Here is a 21,130-nt window from a genome sequence, read left to right as displayed (position 1 = left end):
AACACACAAATACTTGCTGCAAGCCGCCAATACCCTGAGCAGTTTGTGGACATGCATCTAGTTATGTCCACACTTGCAGTGAGACCATGCTTTTCTTGAGTCCTGGTCCTGCTCGTTGAATTGCGCCATGCGAACAGGTCGCCTGTCGTACAGTAATCACAGTACATTTGCAGACACTAAAATTCAATCCCTGATTTTAACATTGTTGTGTGCACTCGATGCAGATTGCAAGAGAAGTAGTTGTTTATTAAAATTATAAGAAAAGGCCAAAGAGTAACTGCAATCTGTCTCTAGCTGCTAGATTACCAAAATAACTGGGCAGCTAGTTGGTGCAATGCTAATGGTATATGTGCGACTGCAATAATAAACATTCCGCGTTCTCACCTCGCCCACTGCTTCACACCTTGCACCCACTGCTAGAACTCCTTCTGAGGTCCAGGTTCCAGTGACAGCAGCGAACCCTCCAGCATAATCTTTTCCACTTCTCCCCATCATTACAGGAGCACTGTGCACATCTCAAAAACAGCATGCTGTTCCCCGGGAGTGGAAAAGGAAGGACACTCTTCTACTGGAAATAGTTAGAAATGAAAGAAAACTGTCCGTAGTTAACTTGAAACTGACTAGAGTTGGTGGAATTATGGGGTGGGCAGTTTCTGGGTAGCCAGCGCGGCACCAAGAAGAAAAGTGTCTGTTTTAGCGCTAAAGATGGTATACCCTTTCTGAATGCGAGTTGCATTCAGATCCTTTGTTGAATAGATATTCAGCCATTGTTGTTCTCCATTAGGCTGCTATAGCACAGAATAAATGTGACATGCCATGCTTTTCACAGGGTGGGCGCTGGTAGCTCCGCTATGTGGCGGTTGGCATAGTTGTCACTGAACTCTGTGCTCCAAGCAGAGCGTGGAGTTGGCAAACTCCACTAATTCTTCCAGCGTAATGAAGTTTACCACCCACGCCTAGTTCAGCTTACAGTTGGGACATTTAGCATTGAAAGTGAAAGTTTTTGGCGATATATTATTCCTTTTTGCAGGTGCAGACCAAAGCATTCTTCATTAGTGAAAGAACATTGTATTTTAAGACAGTGACATGAGGAAGACTGGCAAGGTCAATTAAATGTAATGAGAAGAACAAGGAAGCACTACCAGTTGGTAATATCTGTAGAAGGGAAGAATTCAAGGTTGGAAAATGGGAGTATTTTACTTGGTGTGGGAACTCTTTATGGGAAATGGAAATAATGAGGTTGAATAATGTAAGGTCATGTGTCTCGAACTTTCTGTGTGTTCTTCTTAATGAGCTTACCTTGTAGTCAGAGAGATGTCTTTTAGACCTCAAGAGATACAGGTCTCTCCTGATTTCTGATTGAGTGGCTTTATGTTATACATGATCTTTTGCTTACAGAACTTCTACAGATGTTCTGATGCTGATACCTTTTTTTGCTTCTGGATTAATAGGGTTACCCGAATTCTTACCTAAGTGTAGAGATGGCTAGATACTGCAAATCTTTCCCATGCATCCACTCATTAGACTTAATCTTTTGCATTACAATTATGGAAATCTTGATTTGGTCTTTGCTGTTAAGGACCAATATTGTAAGTTGATTTGGTCTTCCTTTAATAATTTTGTATATTTATAAAATGTTTTTGCATCGGATTTATATCACATGGGGCCAGATGTACGACCCTGTCATTTAGCGACTCGCAATTTGCGCTCAATTGCGAGTCACAATTAGTGAGACGCTAAATGACATGTACAACAGAGTCTGAGACACTGTTAGCGATTCCTAATGGGGTTGCAAATTGCATGCCTCATGCATATTAATGAGACACTCACAATTTGCAACTCCATTAGGAATGGCTGGCCTTCCCTGGTATGGTGGCCTGCTGGGCTCAGCAGACCTCCATGTCTGGGGCTGCTTTTAAATAAAGCAGTGTTTTTTTAAAAAATGCAGCCCGTTGTCCTTTAAGGAAAACGGGAATGCATTTAAAAAAGAAAAATGAAACGTTTTCGTTACATTTTTTAAGGGCAGGTAGTGGTCCTGGGACCACTGCCTGCCCCTAAAAAATATTTTCCCCTGCATTCGCAAAGGGGAGGGGTCCCCTGGGGACCCCTTCCCATTTGCGAGTGCTTTACCACCCTCTTGAAGAGGGCGGTAAGTTGCAAGTGTTTTGCAACCACAATTGCGTTTACATAACATTCTTACATAGGCCTCCGACTCACTATTAGGAAGGGACGCCCTTGGAATGCCCCTTCCTAATAGTGACTAGCAATTCCTATTTAATCGGTCGCAAAAAAATTGTGACTTGCTAAATAGGGATTGCACATGGCCCTATTAGATTTTGCATGCACAAAGGGGTCGCAAACCCATTTGCGCATGCAAAATAGTGTCGCACATCTGGACCCTTGACTTTAAGTGTGCAATAAATCTTTTTCAACTTTAAGATATGGACCCTGACTCTTAATGTGTAGTCACATTTGGTCACACAGTTTATAGATCTAAACTTGTCAGTAACCTCATCTCTTCTTAGGCTACAACAAAGGTTCGGTGATTTATGAAAATTGAAAGGTTGGCGCAGAACTTCATCAGAAGTCAAGTCTGACATCGAAATGTGCTTCATTTTCAGGTCCATTCAGGTAAGTGTTTGCTTCCTCCCCAACATGGCCACTATTAGGTTGTTTAAATCCATGCACTACTAACAGAGGTAAACTCAACTAATGCGTCACTGTGCACTTCCTCACAATATCATGGCGTTTCCCCAAGTTTTCACGGTACAATGCCAATTCAGCATATAGTTTCATTTGAAATTCCGTTTTTTTGTCAATAGTGTAATTTTTTTGCCATCTAAAGAAGCGTACCTGATGGTTACTGTTACAAATGAAACAAAAACAGGTGCGTAGGATCTTTTAAATAATAATTGGGCTGGCATTTGAGTTGATGAACGTGTATCTCTGACACTGTCCCAACAAATCTCAAATGAAAAACACGTATTTTCTTCTACACACGTTTGTTATTTTAGAATAATCTATATTCTATTTTTATGTCTCTAATAGCCTATATATCTGGTGAACTGTGAACACATCCATCTGCCTTTGCATCCAAATATGTCTGACAACCATAAATCGGCCCACAATTTGATTTATATGAAAGTATCAATGGTTGTAGTAAAAATATCCACTGCGTTGAGTCATGTACTACCTTCAGGGTTCAATCGAGACATTTTAAAATAGCTCTTCAAATCCTGATTGACACATCCATATGTTCATGTCAGCACAACCAATTGTAAACTCATTTGCACAACTGTTACAGCATTAGCCAGTATGAAGCATGCTTTGACAATGCTTCATGACATCCCAATCTGCTCAGCTTTGCCCAGACTTCAAATGAATATATTTTAAAAGCTCTGAAAAAAACGGATCGGAAATGAAAACATTTCCCGTCCTCTTAAAACAAAACATGCTGTCCTTTTGATATTTTTGTTTCGAAACACTTTATGATATTATTATTAGTATGTTTGGATTTATGCGGTGTGATGTCTCCAAACATGACCTAAAGCCGGTTGGCAGACTACAATTAGCACAATGTTTTCGTTATTAGCATGTATAGGTGACTTTCCCAAGTAAAGACATGCGACCAGTGGAGTTTGCAGGCCAGGAGTTGAACGGGGATCACAACCTAGACATTTTCAGCTACTAAATCCAGTTGCTACACACAGGATGACATCTCCTTTTGGAACACCTCTTCAGATGCGCGCGCTACTTCCAGTACAAGGGATTTGGAAACTCATACCCATGCTCTGGTAGACCTAATTATTCAAAGTCAATTCTACTTCAGCTAGTGCCATGACTCACTACTCATGAGGCATCTTTCAGGATGAAATGAAGTGGAACTTTATATCACTGTTAGACATGTCAAACTTTGTGCCTTTACCATCCTATTTTGCTGAATTCATGTTTGTTGGCCTTTGGGCTCCGTGGACGTTACCACTGCTAACTAGCGATAAAGTGCTTGTGCTCACTCCCTAAAACATGGTTAAAGTGGCCTACACCTGACTGGCTTATTTATTTTAGCTACTTATAAGTCCCTAGTAAAGTGGCATACCATATACCTAGGGACTGTAAATTGAATGCTACTAGTGAGCATGTAGCACTTATTGTGCCTCCCACTTAAGTAGGCACTTAAAACATGCCTGAGTCCTGCCATTGCAGCCTGATGGCAGTTTTAAACTGCTAATTCATCTGGCAAAATAACCCCTTTGCCAAGCCTAAAACTCAGTTTTTATTACATATACGTCACCCCTAAAGTAGGCCATACAATCCCGTAGGGTATGGTGCATTTTAATGAACGAGTTGGGCATGTAATCTTAGGTTTAACATGTTCTGGTAGTGAAGAACTCACAGATTCATTTTTCACTACTGTGAGGCCTGAAGCCAAGGCAAGTGACACAGGAAACTTTAAGCACTTCAAAGAGAAGTCTCTTGAAACTTCTCCTACTTCGAAAAAGGCATCAGGTTTAAAAATAGGACCCTCAAACCTACTCTTCAGTTAACTTTCCAGACTGCTGAAAGACATTCAGAGGACTGCAAGCTGCTGTGGACTGCATTGTACTTCATAGGACAGCTCTGTTGCACCAGGAACGACTGCTATGCTGCCTGAAGCCTGCCGTGACCCCTCAGAGGCCTGTCCTAATGCATGAACTCTGTTCCACTGCTTGAACCTAGGACTACCAGAGTAAACCTAAGGCTAGCTGGCTGGCTTCCTGATCAGGTCCTCAGGGACAGAAAAGGCTCCAACCATCTTCAACCTTCAACTGGACCCAGCCTGAGTCCAAGCCCTCCAAGTTGTGCCTCCCCCAGTCCTGGACCCTGACCCTTGCGAGTAGTGCTAAAGGTGCCCCGTCACGCAAAATCCAAAACTTGGGACTTAAGAACATTTTTTGCTGCAAAGTGGTCTGAGAACTGAGAGGAGACTGGGACCAACCCGCTCGTCTATCCACCCAAGGTGTATAGTCGGTCGGCCTGATTTCGCTGCAGCTCCTGCTCTGTTTTTCTCCACAGTTGCAAATCTTTTTCAGCGTTCCTTTGCTGAAGGGGTATCCGGCCTCATACAGCCTTCATCAGTTGCATCCTCAGTCCTAGTCCTGCTAGAGATTTTCAAATTCCATAAAAGAGACTAAGCCCGAACATGGAGATACTTCACAGCGACTTCGTCCAGCGGCCACCAGACGACGACAACTCCTTTGCCTGCAGCCTTGCCCCGCTGAACTTCTACCTTCTCAGAATATTTATCTTGGAATATCTTCTAAGTTTGAAGGTAAGCACTCACAGAGCCCAATCCACTCTTTGTATCCGACTCATGCTCCATCGCTGTCGGACATATTTTTTTACTTTGACCCAGTCTCGCTCGACTAGCTGTCCGCTGTTGGCGCTTTGATCATTTAGGTGCTAGTTTTTGCCTTAAAATTTAAAACTTCATAACTCCAGTTCCACTAATTGGATTTTTGTTGGTTTAGTGTGAAATAATTTATTAAAATGTACTCTAGGTGTATAAATTGGCCGTTGAATTTTTCTCGTGTTGTGTTTTTACTTTATTGCTGTTTGTGTGCTGCGTAAATTATTTACACATTGCCTTTAAGTTAAGCCTAACTGCTTTTGTGCAAAGCTACTAGAGGGTGAAGCACAGGTTAACTTAGTGACTTTAGTGGTTCACCCCGACAGGAATTGTGACTGTTGCTTGTGCAGGGTTAATACCTCACTCAACCAACAACCCAATTCTCACAATCACCATTTGGAAGATTTAGCCTAAGTCATTAGTCATTGAAATCTATATGCATCTAGTGTTTGCTCGCTTGCCTATAGAAAAGTCCTCTGTCCACTTCTTTGTCAATATTATCCACTTACAGCTGGAAATTAGGAGAACATACACATCGCTCACTCATACAGGTGGGCACGCACTTATAACAAGATGGCAACGTCACATTTATTCTTTTTGAATCCTTAAAACTAGCCAGCGTATGCACACATACATATGTACATTCATGCTGGGGAAAATGTATGATTCCTCTTTTTAATTTACTACACAGGACTTTAATGCTAATTTGCATGTGCAATGCTTCTTTGGAATGAGACTAAAACTCATTTAAACTACATTCATTAAAGTAAACAAAAGGAACTAAAGAAAACCTATTTCTTGGTTAAGGATCTAAAGGCTAATACTGTTTGTTGCATGTCAACAATAAAGGATGTTATACATATTAGAACATTGGAATGTGGAGCACTCCACTGTAGACAATGGAGTGCTCCATGCTTCTACGGGCCGGTAAAGGCCCGCAGAGCAACATTCCAATGTTTTAGAAAAGCCTCTCGAAGTTCGAGGGGATTTAAATCCCCTCGAGCTTCGAGAAGCCTTTGTTTAATTTGTAAGAACATTCTGCCCTCTAGTGGCAGAATGTTCTAATAGCCTTATAGCCCTTCGTAGCAGGGCTATACCGCTATTAAAGGCTTTTGTTAAAGTCCCTCGCCTTCGGCTCGGGCCTTTAACGCTGCAGCGGGCCTTTAATAGCCGGTATAGCCCGCTACGGCGGGCTATAAGGCTATATTATTGCCCTCGACCTTACCATAACATGTTGACTTTTCATCCTTTTAAAGGCTTTTTGTCGGCTTGGTCATATGATGTCAAATGGCAGCACAATGGGTAACTGTCCTTGTAGAGAAACATGTGTAACAATACCCTGGGCTTTTTTTGCTGGCTTCTCACCACTTTTAAGTGCATTCCATAATCCTACAAATTTAAATCCTAGAACTGGCAGTTCAGATTACCCAGTGCCAGACAATGGGAAACCAAAGGGCTTCTGAATGTTGCATTTTATTATATGATACTAAACCAACGCAAACAATGGATTGTATACATGCAAATAGGCTCCCTTCCTGATCTTCTTTCTTCAAATTGTCTCACTTCAATGAGAGCATTAAAGATAAGCTTAGTTTGCTGATACATAGTTGCAAGCAATTGACTGAAGTGCCTTCTCATGTGTTCATGCCCTAGTTATCTTTTCTGACCTTTCATTCCTCCATTGCAACATTTAAATGTTCTTTCATTTATAGCCAATGGTTACTTCACATTGTTTCCTTGTGTACCAGAGGTAACACTATTTGTGTATTATTATTAATATTGTTATTTATTATTATTATTATTGTTATGAATATTGTTATATACTGTCATTATTATTATTCATAGTACAATTACTATGTATAATAATAATAATAATAATAATAATAATAATAATAATAATAATAATAATAACAATATCATTATCATTATCAACCTGAATATTTTAGCAATAGTGGTGTTTTATATTTAGTATCCGCATAATTTTCATGCCGAAATGTCTGGGTTGGAGATGCTCTTACTTACAAAGCGTGTTTGCATTGTGCCCTTATTAAACACACCTATGTGCACCTTTGTTGAAATCACATGTCTCTGCATAGTTGTACCCTTTGTGCACAGCTATATGTAATATGTGCCTGTCATGATGGGCACAATTAGTCAATTTGGGAAGCCATGCTGCCCGTTTGTTTTCAGAAGTGCCTAGCCCAGGACTTTCGTATAGTCACAATGAGGTGTATGCACTTCGCTATAGGAGCGGTAAGTGTGTTGGTGGGTGGGCCATTGAAGATGATTTGCATAGGATCTGTGAAAACTGCCATTTCAGCTTGCATACTAAAGGGGCTAACTCTCGATTACAGGGTTTACGAACTTCCAACACTATTAGGGAGCACACCTTTCAGACTGCACTAATCAATGCCCGCTCTTTGGTTAAAAATGCCCAGGAAATCTTTGAACTGCTCTCTGATGAACAATTGGATTTACTTTTTATTTCTGAAACATGGCTCAACGAGTCCTCCAATCCTGCTATTGAATTTGCAATTCCAAGGGGGTATAAGATCACCAGGGCTGATCAGAAATCGGGAAGAGGGAGGGGTGTTGCTGTAGTGTTTAGAGACAGCTGGAGCCTCCGGCGTGGAGAGATTTCCACAGTTGGAGAAGGAGAGGCTCTTGATTTCTCTATTATTATTTTGCCGCATTTTACTTTGGGTGGCATGGTGGTCTATCGACCCCCAGGACCCACTGGCACTTTTCTAAAAGCAGTTGCTGAAATTATTGTTCCTCTAGCACCGCAATTTCCTAATTTTTCTTCCTTGGGGATTTTAACATCCACATCGATTGCGTTGAGGGGAGAGACACCAGTGAGCTTTACGACTCTCTGAACATTGCCCAACGTACCCAATGGGTTAATGCTCCTACGCATCAGGGAGGGCATACTTTAGATCTGGTCTGTGGTAATTTTCCCTTATGCGTTAATGTGCCCCTTCAAGTAACTTGGTCAGACCATTTTTTGATCAAGTTTTCATGGACCATTCAGGCGCCCTATGCTCCAAGCCAAGTAGGCTCAGGGGAAGTCCACACATAAAGTTGATCCCTTGGCCTTATGCTCAACCTTGATGGACTCCCGTCCTCCCTCTTCTACCAGCTTGGTGGGAGCTGTGAAAATTTTTGGCAGCTGGATTTCACAAGCAGTGGAACAGCTAGCTCCACCAGGTTCAGCCAAGCGGGTTAGGATCTCTCCATCTAAACCCTGGTTTTCAAGGGAGCTTAATGAGCAAAAGAGACATTGCAAAAAATTAGAAAGGAATTGGAGAGTGGCCTACTGCCCTCTGGCCAAAATAGCACTTAGAAAGGCCCAGAAAGGATATTACGCATCCATAAACCTAGCTAAAAGTCAGTATTATGCAGAGCGCATAGCTCAGTCCCAAAATAACGCTAAGGAGATTTTCTCCATCGTTCAAATTTTTGTGACCCCAAGGGCTGAGGATATTTCATTACCTCCAACGACCATTTGGTGCGAGAAGCTCTCGAGTTTTTTCATCACTAAAATTCAGCTGATACAAGCCAGTTTTGATGTTTCTAACTCTGACGAGGAACTACCTATCTTGCAGAATATGGTCAGTCCTAGCCACGATGTCTCTAGCTCCTCCTTCTCCTTGTCTGAATTCTCTGCGGTTGCTCACCAAGATACACTGACTATTTTGAAATCACTGAAATCGGGCTCTCCATCTGACCCTTGCCAGGCCCGTTTAGTGGCTGCTGTGGCAGATGCTGTTAATCCAGAAGTGAATGCCCTCATCGATCTGTCCATCCAATCTGCCACGGTTCCGCCTGAATGGAAGCAAGCTAAACTCCTCCCCATGCTTAAAAAGCCTTCCCTCTACCCGGCCAACCCTGCCAACTATCGTCCCATTTCCCTCCTTCCAGCTGTAGCTAAGGTATGCAAAAAGGCGGTCTTTAAGCAGTTGGCCAATTTTGTAGAAACCTCTGGAGCTTTACATCCTACTCAGTCAGGGTTTAGAGCTACCTATAGCGCAGAGACGGCGCTTGCGGAAATATCTGAAGCTATCAAACAGTGCTTAGATGGGGCGGGAGAGAGGCTCTGATTTTATTGGACCTCTCTGCTGCCTTCGATACGGTGCCACATTCTCTACTATTAGCGCGCCTGGCAAACATTGGTGTTGTCAGCCTAGTGTGGGACTGGATCAAATCATTTTTGGAAGACAGATCACAACAAGTGTGGTTACCTCCTTTTTCATCAACCACACAAAAGGTGACTACCGGAGTACCTCAGGGTTCTACCCTGAGTCCCCACCTTTTTAACTTATATGTCACCCCTTTGGTATATCTGGCTGAGGAGCTGGGAGCTAAGATCATCCCTTATGCAGATGATACCCAGCTCCTCTTCACATGGAAGGACTCAGATGCTTCTCCAAAGAGAGCAAAAAACTGTCTAATAGCCGTATTTAAATGGCTACCAGCTGCCCGGTTAAAGTGCAATGAGGACAAGTCTGAAATCCTCTTGTACGGATCCTTTCCCCCTCAGTTCAGGGAAGCCCTATGGCCACCAGAATACCCCCTTCCCAGTTCTACGGGACAGGCAGTTAAGAACTTGGGTGTCTGGTTTGAGGACAATCTCAGGTTCTCTACGCAAGTAAAGAAACTGGCAGGCCAAAGCTTTGGCACACTGAAGTCCCTTTGGAAGTTTCTTCCGCTTTTATCTAGGACTGCCAAGGAGATGGTCACGCATGCGCTGATCTTCAGCCGCCTTGACTATGCCAATGCACTTTATATTAGCCTACCAGTATACCTCTTCAAGAAACTCAAAGTAATACAGAACGTTGCGGCCAGAGGTCTGATGGGCATTCCGGGTAGGTCTAGCGTAAAACATCATTTGCGGGATCTGCACTGTCTCCCAGTTGTTCAAAGAGTCAAACTTAAGGCTCTCACGATGGCTCACTCAGCCCTTTATGGATCAGGGCCCCTCTATCTGAGGAAACGGTTTAGATTTTATACCCCGTGAAGGCATTTGCGCTCCGCTTCACAGTGCCTAGCGTCTATTCCTCGGTTTCGGCTGGTAAGAATTGGAGGTAGTTCTCTGTCCTTCAAAGCGGCCGAAGCCTGGAATTCGCTCCCCCTCGAACTGCGCAGCACTCATGACCCCTGCCTGTTCAAGAAAAGACTAAAAACACTGTTGTTTATTTAATCGGTAATCCCTCTCAGTTCCTCATTGTTTTCTACAGTGGCTTCTCACGCCGGGACACTTATGAGTAGCCGCGCATGTTATAAATCATTGTAACATAACATAACATAACATAACAAAGACCTCCTCATCCCTGATATTTACAATGGAAATGCCATGCACTTGCGCAAATCCTCTGCCTGCTGGTTCTGGTAGATCAACTCAATGAAAATCTTTACCATCCCTAAATCCCTAAGTGGATGGAAGGAGTACACTGCTCAACCACAAAGGTAATTGGGATAAAACAGGGAAATGTCAAGTAGGAAAAAGGTATGAGTGAAACCGTCGTCCTCCCTGTATACTGGACAGGAGGCTTCCTTTTCCTGAAGTCAGGATCACCCCAAAATACATATGCAATACAATAACATCAATAACATGCAAAAAAGGCTAGAATATAGTGTATATATTGGTTCTTTCAGATCTTGGCTTACCAGTCTCTTGGCAGATGTATGCTGTCAGAGGCTCAGAACTGATCATGAGTTTAGTCTTAAGACCAAGGAGGCCAAGATGTGAAGTCAGATCAGAAGCAGCAAGTAAATGTAGCGTCACAGGAGGGAGAGGACATAAAAAGTGAGCAATTGTAACAGTAATGACAAAAGAAAGTAGAGACTTAACAGTGGAAAGAAATGGAAAACAAACTGTTGGTATAGTACAGCTAAAGCCACATATCAACAATACCAGAGCAGGAAACTGAAACAACTCACCACACTAAGCCAGGTGAACGCTACATGCAGTGTTGCTTCTGAAATACTACTCAGTCTGATTTGCCCTTGGAGTTCTCCTATTAACCTAGATGTTAGTGCCATGGGCAAGTATATTACACAGGGTAGTCTTTCTTGACTATATAGTGTCCATGCTCCAGTCTTGCACAGTTTCCATTGCATTCCCCTTTTGCTTGGGATTTTGTAATATCTACCTATGATTTCTCTTTGCGAGTAATGTATCTGCAATCATGCTTGGAAAAATGTGTTATTACTGATAGTAATCACCTTGAAAAATGCCCCACTTGAGAGGTGTGGGATGTGCCTGTTTTGCAAATAAACTGCTTAGGAATGCCATTACTTTATGGGGAGCATTTACAATGTTAGCGGGTTCCAAAGACCATTCTGAAATGTCATAACCTTTACAAATGATCAACACTGTAGCAGGCCATTTATAGGTCTAGAATCTACTACACCTACTTCATAGCCATCATTAAATAGTGGAAGGGGAGTATTCATCACCAAGAACACTGTAACTTAAAGCTTTGCAATATGAACTGTGCTTGAAGGCAGTAGTCAAATGGATGAATGGAAGCTGCCTCAAGCTTAATTCCGAAAAAAATTAAATTCACTTCTTTGGTGCCAAGACATCTCCGGATCCTAGCTACTGTTGGCCGACAGAACTGGGTGCCCCCCTCGTCCAGCCCCAACTGTTGGAAACCTTGGAGTGAAATTCAACTCCAACTTTTCATTTGAGCCCCAAATCAAGGCAATTTCTGCCCCATATTTTGTTAAATTGAAGTAACTTAGGAGGATGATCCTCCTTAGCCCAGTGGACTCTTGAAAGACAATCGTCCATGCACTGATCACAGCCAAACTATGGTAACAGTTTATATTTAGGCCTCCTTGCTTACCTAATACAGCATTATAAAACCATTATTCTTAATCCTAAAGATTCCCCTGTGAGCTTCGGTGTCTAAACATCTGTGCCTACTCCACTGGCTACTAGTCACTAAAATAATCCAATTTACGTCTCTTGTTTATACTTTCAGGGCCTACATGCAAAAGGGCTCCATTTATCTTCGGAGAGGTTCAAGCCACATTGTCAAGTCAGATCCTTGATATCGATTAATTTCAAGCTTTTTCAGGTACCTCATATACACAAGGCTAGAAGAAGATCCCTAGTCTTCCTTGCCTCCAAGCTGTGGAACGCTCTTCCCCTTCACTTGCTCTGTAGCCCTTTAGAACCTATTTTCATAAAAAAAACTTAAAATCTTGCTGTTTGATTTCTGCTTATAAGGCACCTGACTTTAACCTCTCACTTTCTTTATCATGTGCCACTAGTGCTGAAATGCCTCTTCGGAGGCAGCTGTGTGCTCTATAAATTTCTTGTATTGTATCTTGTATAAGGATGGGTGGAAACTCCAAAGAGAGGGCAAAGCATTTTGCATCATCAACAATCCCACCATATCCATTACCAAAAAGGGGTTTACAGTGAATATGGGTTGAGAATCTGGTAAAGACACACATTTAGCAGACAATCCAAATCCACTTTCTTAAAGGATGGTGATGACTGACTACATGATAATATGTGATGATACTAACTATAACTTGTGCCCCACCATGCACTGCGTATGCCCACAAATATGGCATCACTGAAGACATGTTCTATGACATCATTTATAACATCACTAATAACATCTCTGATGTCATCTTTGATTTATCCAATGAGTGTGCTAGTATGTTCGATAGTAAACATAGTGGAGAGCAACTATCATATTAATATTCTGCCTATATTTAGACAGCCAGGGTCCAGATTATGCATGTAATTGTTTACATCAAATGTGCTACTAATGCATCATAGGAGTGCTGAGGTATTAAAAATGTTATAAATGTTTGGATTGAAGAGTAACACTGTGTGCAGGTGACAGTTGACAACTTGTGTCCATTATGTTCCACACAAGGTTTTAGAACCTGTTGAAAATGTTTGCAATAGGGCAAATATTCTACATACAACATATGAAGTATTTTAAGCACTCTTTAGTTATTAGACAGAATTGTGTCAGCAGGACAATTTCTATGCAACATGGAAGACTGTGTGCACAAGGTATTAAGCTATGTGCATGTGCTTGTTTTTCTTCAAAAGATTTGTATCTGTAAAGCTTTCACCTCAGTATGAAGGCTGTAGGCAATGTGATCTTTAGCACCTTCAGCTCTTGGTTAATTTAAGTGAATAGTCTCTTTGGACAAGCTCAGCATAGAGTGCACACCGTGCTTAGTAGATACTTTTTGTCATGCAGAGTGAATGCGCTTCAAAGAGTAAACAGTTTTAACAGTACCCACGTTTCTACCTATATCCACTTCATCTCTCATTGTAGGTTCAGTGACTGTCAGGGGTTTGATACAAGTAAAGAGTGTCCATAGTAGGGCATTAGTTATGTAACAGGGCTTGAGTATCTGGAAGAACTTGATGTTCCATGAATAGTTTAATACAGATTAAACACCATGTGCAGGACAGGTTACCTGTGGTTCACAGTCAACATAAACTCACCTACACATGAAGTGTATGGCATAGGGTAAATTTTGCAAATTACCCAAGCTTGCTTTACCTATGGGGGTTGTATGTATTATAGAAGTAAATATAGAAGTTATTTCTCATTTACTTTCATTGCTCTATGGTATACCTGTTTACAGAGCAATGTGTATAAAAGAAATGTGGATGATATCATCAGGGATTTCATCAGTGATATCATCTGTGATGCCATCAATGATGTCATATGAGATGTCATCAGTGATGTCATAAATGAGTTCAGAGACCATGGGCCCGATTCACAGAACTAACTTAAGACAAAATCTTAAACTTACTACCATTTTCGTATTCACAGAAGGCACTTACTCATTTTGCTATTCGCAGAAGACACTTGGGGGCATATGCATCAAACGATTTTGTATTTGCAAACGCTGCGAATCGCAAAAAAACTGCATTTGCGAATACAAAATCGCAAAATGAGATGTATGAGGCATTTCAGCCTCGCAATCTTAAGGAATCGCTAAATTTGCGATTTCTTAAGTTTGCGTAAGCATTTAAGAAATCGCAAATTGCGATTTCTTAAATGCAATGTAACACGCACCCAAGTTGTGCAATTTCTCCTTAAGAAATCGCAAATTACCACCATCTTCAAGTTGGTGGTAAATTGCGATTTCTTTGAAATATGCACTTTTTTGCATATTTCAAAGTGCCATGTGGCGCACATACATGCCCTTAGGGCATGTATGTGCGCCATATGTGCACACATGCTGATTTCAGGGGTGCATCAGGGTGTCATCATGACACCCTTGCACCTTAGAAAATATTATCAATTTGCGATAAGCAAATAGCGATTCGCAAATTGAGAAGGGCTTCCCATTCATTGCTATGGGCCTCCTGGCCCATAGGATTGAATGGGAAGGTATTCCTTAATTGCGATTTCGCAAGTTGCTAATCGCAATTAAGGAATTTTACGAAATCGCAAAATTTGTGCGATTTTTTAAATAGAACCCGTTTTGCAATTCTCAAATAGCGATTCTCAAAAAATCGCTATTTGAGAATCGCAAATGGAGATGTTGATACATATGCCCCTTGCTCACTTTGGTATTCACAGAAGTTAGGAGTCCTAACTTTAGGACTCCTAAATGCCTTCTGTGAATACCGAAAGTCTTAAAATTAGGATTTTTCTCAGTTTAGGAGTCCTAAAGTTAGGACTCCTAACTTTACTACTACTAAAATGATAAAAATCCTAATTTTAAGGCTTTCTGTATTCACAGAAGCCATGTAGGAGTCCTAAAGTTAGGAGTCCTGACTTTACTACTACTAAATTGAGAAAAATCCTTATTTTAAGACTTTCGGTATTCACAGAAGGCATTTAGGAGTCCTAAAGTTAGGAGTCCTAACTATACTACTACTAAACTGAGAAAAATCCTAATTTTAAGACTTTCGGTATTCACAGAAGGCATTTAGGAGTCCTAAAGTTAGGACTCCTAACTTCTGTGAATACCGAAATGAGTAAGTGCCTTCTGTGAATACCAAAATTAGTAAGTGCCTTCTGTGAATACCAAAATGGTAGTAAGTTTAGAATTTTGTCTTAAGCTAGTTCTGTGAATCGGGCCCCATGTCATGAGTAATGTGATATGTGAGGTCATAAGCAGTGCAAGACAGGTGTGCAAGTTATAGCTAGCGATGCTAACTACAACTGTTGAATGTCTGTGCTTTTTTTAGATTTTGAGTTTCTTGGCATGTGCCACTGGTTTTTATCCATGATCATAGCCACATTAAGAGTTGAGGTGAGATGGCAAAACAGAGCCCTGCACCGTGACAGCATCCCTAGTTGATGTACCTGCAGAGAATACGATCTCTGAGAATAGCACTCGGGAGAAATGTGAAACTATTTATTTCGAACCCTAAAGTCAACCCCATTCGAAATCCATATTTATCTTCTTGCAGATGTACTTAATAAATGCTCATCTAGATCCCGAGACACTATCCAATTATCACCCTATCTCATTGCTTCCGGGCATTGGGAAATTGACAGAGAAATATGTTAACACCACGATCTCTACCTTTTTGGAAAATAACAACTGTCTCCACCCTACTCAGACCAGATTTAGAGCCCAACAGAGTACGGAGACCGCTCTTCTAGTTGTGGTGGAAAGTTTAAGAAAAATCATGGATAATGGGGGCTGCGCTGCATTGATTCTGCTCGACCTCAGTGCAGCCTTTGACACGGTGAACCATCGGCTTTTGATTCAAAGGCTTCAGGAGGTTGGAATTACTGGCCTGGCATTAAAATGGCTGCAATCATTTCTTGAGGACCGTTCATTTGTGGTCTTTGCCGTAAATGTTTCTTCGGACCCAATGCCCCTTGGTTGTGGGGTTCCTCAGGGTTCGTCCCTGAGCCCCACCCTTTTTAATTTGTATATGAGTCCGCTGGTGGAACTCGTAATCCCCCATGGTATCCAGATTGTCACATATGCGGACGATACCCAGTTAGTGGTCTCATTTAGTCAAGAGGATAAGTCCTCCCCTAATCTGGTGCTGTGTTTGCAAGAAGTGTCCAGGTGGATGGACAACTCTTACTTGAAGCTCAACGGGGACAAAACGGAATTTCTGTTTCTGGGAAATCGCCCCCCGTGTACAATAGCCCCCTCTTGGCCTAATTGTCTTGGCCTCCCACCAACTCCCAAAGCAGAAATCAAGAGTCTGGAAGTGTGGGTAGACCACAATCTGAATTTTAAGCAGCAGGCGAGTAAGGTAGCCGCCGGCTGCTATGGAATACTCAGAATGCTTAGGAAGATTCTCCATTTGCTTCCACTTACTGTTAGAAGAACAGTGGTCCAGGCACTTGTTCTTTCACGCCTGGACTATGCAAATGTTCTTTATCTGGGAGCTCCTTTAGGAGCCATTAACAGGCTCCAGGTTATTCAGAATTGTGCAGTGCAGCTACTCACCAACTCCTCTAAGCGTGTGTCAGCCAAACCATCTCTTGCAACACTTCATTGGCTGCCGATTTCCCAAAGGATTTATTTCAAAGCATTATGTATTGCTCATAAGGCCCTCTCTAATAAGGGTCCCCCTGTTATCACATCTTTTATCCAGCCCTATAGTCCGTCTAGATCGTTGAGATCGGAAAAAAAGCATCTTGTCTTAGTTCCGACTATAAAAAGGATGCGCAGCGGGGGACGATGTTTTGCGTACAATGCTGCAAAACTCTGGAATAACTTGCCACTGCTGATTCGTTCTGAATCAAATTACCTTCTGTTTTGTAAGCTTCTAAAGACTTTCTTGTTCCCTTAAGTCTTCTACCCGCTCTAAGGATTGCTATAGCGCTGGGATGCTCTAGGGTAGCCATGCGCTTTATAAATGCCCTTTCAATTCAATTCCATCTACCTAGGCAGACCACTTTAATTAAGCAATATATAAAACAGACAAGCATTTAGGTGGACCTATAGCCACGACCAACATGATGCAGTTTGTAAATATTCTATGGGCCCAAATCAAGGCATGCTTAGTATAATAACAAAAGATTTTCATGATTTAATAACTTAAACAATTGACCTTTCTAGTGAGTTATTAAAGGGGAACATACATGAGGAGTCAAGATCCTTTTCGGCATATCAACCCACACCAACTGTCAACTACCTGGGATTGTGCCCTGCCATGGGAAATGTTGTTATACTTTGTCATCATTATACCTTCAAATAGAATGTGACAAAACTTTACTTGAGGAATCGAAGCAAAAATATGTAAAAAATTAGGTAAAGCTGGATCCATCGACCCACCAATTAAAATAAAATCCCCTCAGATTTTCATGATAATCCCAGTGAAGGCACACAAGAAAACAAGCATTTGCAATGTAATAGGTCACACATTTGCGAAGGTTTGAGATATTGCCATTGTAAATGACAATGCCTTTTATTGATGTGTTAATTTTTAAACTTAAATAAAAGTCATTGTCATTTACAATGCCAATAGCTTAAACTCTCGCAAATGCGAGACCTGATGCATTGCAAATGCTTGTTACAATTTATAAAATGCCTTCCCCTCAAACGTGCATCATTACCAACAAGACTGAATGGTCAAAATGGAATAACTTGTCCATAGTGCATCAGTCTTTCAAAGTGATGTCACCCAGAAGTATGCTGCGACTGATGACATCAGTTAAGAGTTTCAGGTCTGCCTGGTGGTTTAGTGCCACTCCTGGGCAGCTTTGTAGCAAAACGCATTCCTGTTTTTGCATTCCGACTGCTAAGCAGCTCTTAGCAAGCCGAGTACATAAACATTCATTGGAGCCTGTTGAAATATTTAATTATAATGCTTGTCAAAATAGTTCACTGTGAGTGAAGTCTTTGAGAAGGACCTCACAACTACAGCACTGAAGACCTTTGAACATTCTGCAGCATTAAATAAATCAGGGAGTTCCTGCAGATGATGTCTCAGAAGCTCAAAACCCCCTTAGCACACAAATTACAAACATCAGCTGTGCTTAAGTAACTTCAGTGTGATTCTTAGCTTTGCTGTGTCTGTGGGCCATTCACGGTATGCAAAGAGGGGCAGTATGGACTAAGGTGATGGGGCATGTGTGGATACTACATCAGATGCTTGCAGGACAAATCAGCATCATATATCTTTGGAAAACATTAAAATAATAATCATAAAAGAATGATAATTGCAAAGTTATGTGCGTGGTCTGATTATAAAAGATCAGCGACCATCTTGCAATGTGCAAGGATGCGCGGTGTCTTTTGCCCCACTGCGCCTCCCACAGCAGCTCCATAGCGTCCAGGGGTGTGGTGGGGGCTATGAAATCTCTATGTGAGGCATGGATGCGAGAGGGGCTGTAGTCAATTGCTGTTCTTTAATCATGAGATCATTGCCAGGCGGACCGAGTGGGGCAGAGATGATCCTTGTCTGCCAGCCTCTCCTCACTCCATCTCTCAGTTGTGTTTGGAATTGGGATGCCAAGCCAGACATGCATAGCAAACACAAGGAGATGATGGACGGAGCACTGAAACTTTTCAGACACTCACCCCCAGTCACAGATCTGGGTTGAATTCACCATCATTCTTTAGCTCACTTTGCCACCTCAGTTCAGACCCAGCTATATGCAGATCAGTCTTGACCCTGTGCGTCATGGGAACAGTCCAGCCCGAACTGCCAAGCCAGGTCTTCCCTGAACCGGAAACAAGCATCCTGGGACCGGTTTCTGGGTAACACCCTTCATCAGCCAGGCTAGTTTGAATCCAGTGGCAAAGTGAGCAAGGGTCCCACGTCTGGGCACACCCTGCCAACTTAGGGCAAACAAAGCAAACACAAGGAGATGATGGACGGAGCACTGACACTTTTCAGACACTCACCCCCAGTCACAGATCTGGGTTGAATCCACCATCATTCTTTAGCTCACTTCGCCACCTCAGTTCAGACCCAGCAATATCCAGATCAGTCTTGACCGTGTGCCTCATGGGAACAGTCCAGCCCGAACTGCCAAGCCAGGTTTTCCCTGAACCGGAAAGAAGCATCCTGGGACCGGTTTCTGGGTAACACCCTTCATCAGCTAGGCTAGCTTGAATCCAGTGGCAAAGTGAGCAAGGGACCCACGTCTGGGCATACCCTGCCAAACCAGTCCCAGGATGATTGTTTCCAGTCCAGGGAGAACCTGGCTTGGCAGTTCGGTCTGGACTGTTCCCATGGGGCACATGGTCAAGTCTGATTTGCATATGGCTGGGTCCAAACTGGGGTGGCGTAGTGGGCAAAATAACAATGGATTTAAACCAGATCTTTTGACTGGGGAGAATGTTTGCATTGTCAGCATTCCGTCCATCATTTGTTTGCTGTAAAGCCAGACAAGCATAGCATTCCTCTCCACTTGCTGCCATGACCCTCAGCCAACATGAACACATCGGAAGGGTTCAAATGCCAGGGGATGAGACACAGAGAAGGTTTAGATGAAGCGGGTTCTGATGACAGTTTACATGTAGGAGCTGCAGGTCGTGCTTATCCCTTGCTTGTTAACATGAGCAGAAATTTTAAAAAAGTCACAGAAAGGAAGAGAATGTCTTGTGTGAAGTAAGGCATCAGGGAAAAGAATAAAAAAAAAGAAAGAAAGCTTTTGTAGCTCGGCCACTAAAGTCAAAGCGGTCGCGCTGTGAATTAAATAAATAAATCAGCACGACCGCTATAGTTAAAGTGGACCACGCTGTAAATGAAAAAATACATGACTAAATGACATATTATAAAGGGTGGCAGCATGCTGTGACATCGTGGGTGGAATAGGGAATATCAGTAAAGAAAATAGTGCTCATCGACTAGATAAATCAGACCGTGTAACACCACAAGTAAAAAGTCCAGTTGTTTTGAGGGGTTACAATTGCAGACAAGGTGGTACCAAGGAGGGACTACTAAGTCTATTCACAAATAAAGAGCAGCGATTTTGAAACGACAGCAACAGGGGCCAATTAAAAATATGGGTGGGAAATGGGCAGAGTTTCTATGCCATACCTCAATACAGCATGCCTTGCAGAGCAGCGCATGCGCTGCCCAGGCTCAACCTAAAAATTGTTAATTGGTTAGTTAGATAATGGGTATCAGTGAAGTTCATTTGTACAAAATGGGTTAAATCAAAACGCTGACTGGTTTTTACTGGTTTTTTTTAAGAGGAGCCCACCACAGCTATCAACCTAACAGCCCCAATTTCCTTAATCAATCATTATACAATCAGAAAGCATGCTTTTGATGCTGTGTGCACTTCTTTGCTATGAGATCTTTAGTAAGATTGAAAAAGAATTATGTTCATAATGGTAGTGCTATGCTCAGATATTTATAAAAGGTACTCAATAAAAAATACGTCAAAACGTTGACAATTAGTTTGCTTACATGGAATTCTTCATTGTTAAAAAAAAATAACATTTTGCTTTGGAGCCATTTTAAACTTAGAGATTGTGACACCACAAATCTAAAAACTTGACTTTAGTTTATTACGACGTAATTGGACACATTTCCGTTGCCACAACATGATAATATATAGCAAATATCTGAAGAATGGACTGAGAAGGAGGTACTAAAATATTAAGGAAATATGTAAAACAAAATCACGCAATATTTCTTCAAAATCCATACATCAAAATAAATGTGTCTGCTAAATGGTATAATGGTGATGAAAAATACAGGCGTATCCATATGTGCGTGCATCCAATACACTAAAAGAAACTTTGTTTAAAGACAGGTATGTTAAACTGAGATCCATTTTCTTGGTTTTGTTCGGGGTGGAATTAGCA

Source organism: Triturus cristatus, chromosome 3_2 (assembly GCF_964204655.1).
Source record: "Triturus cristatus chromosome 3_2, aTriCri1.1, whole genome shotgun sequence".
Taxonomy (NCBI): Eukaryota; Metazoa; Chordata; class Amphibia; order Caudata; family Salamandridae; genus Triturus; species Triturus cristatus.
The sequence above is the reverse complement of the archived record's forward strand: the minus strand, read 5'-3'. Positions refer to the sequence as shown.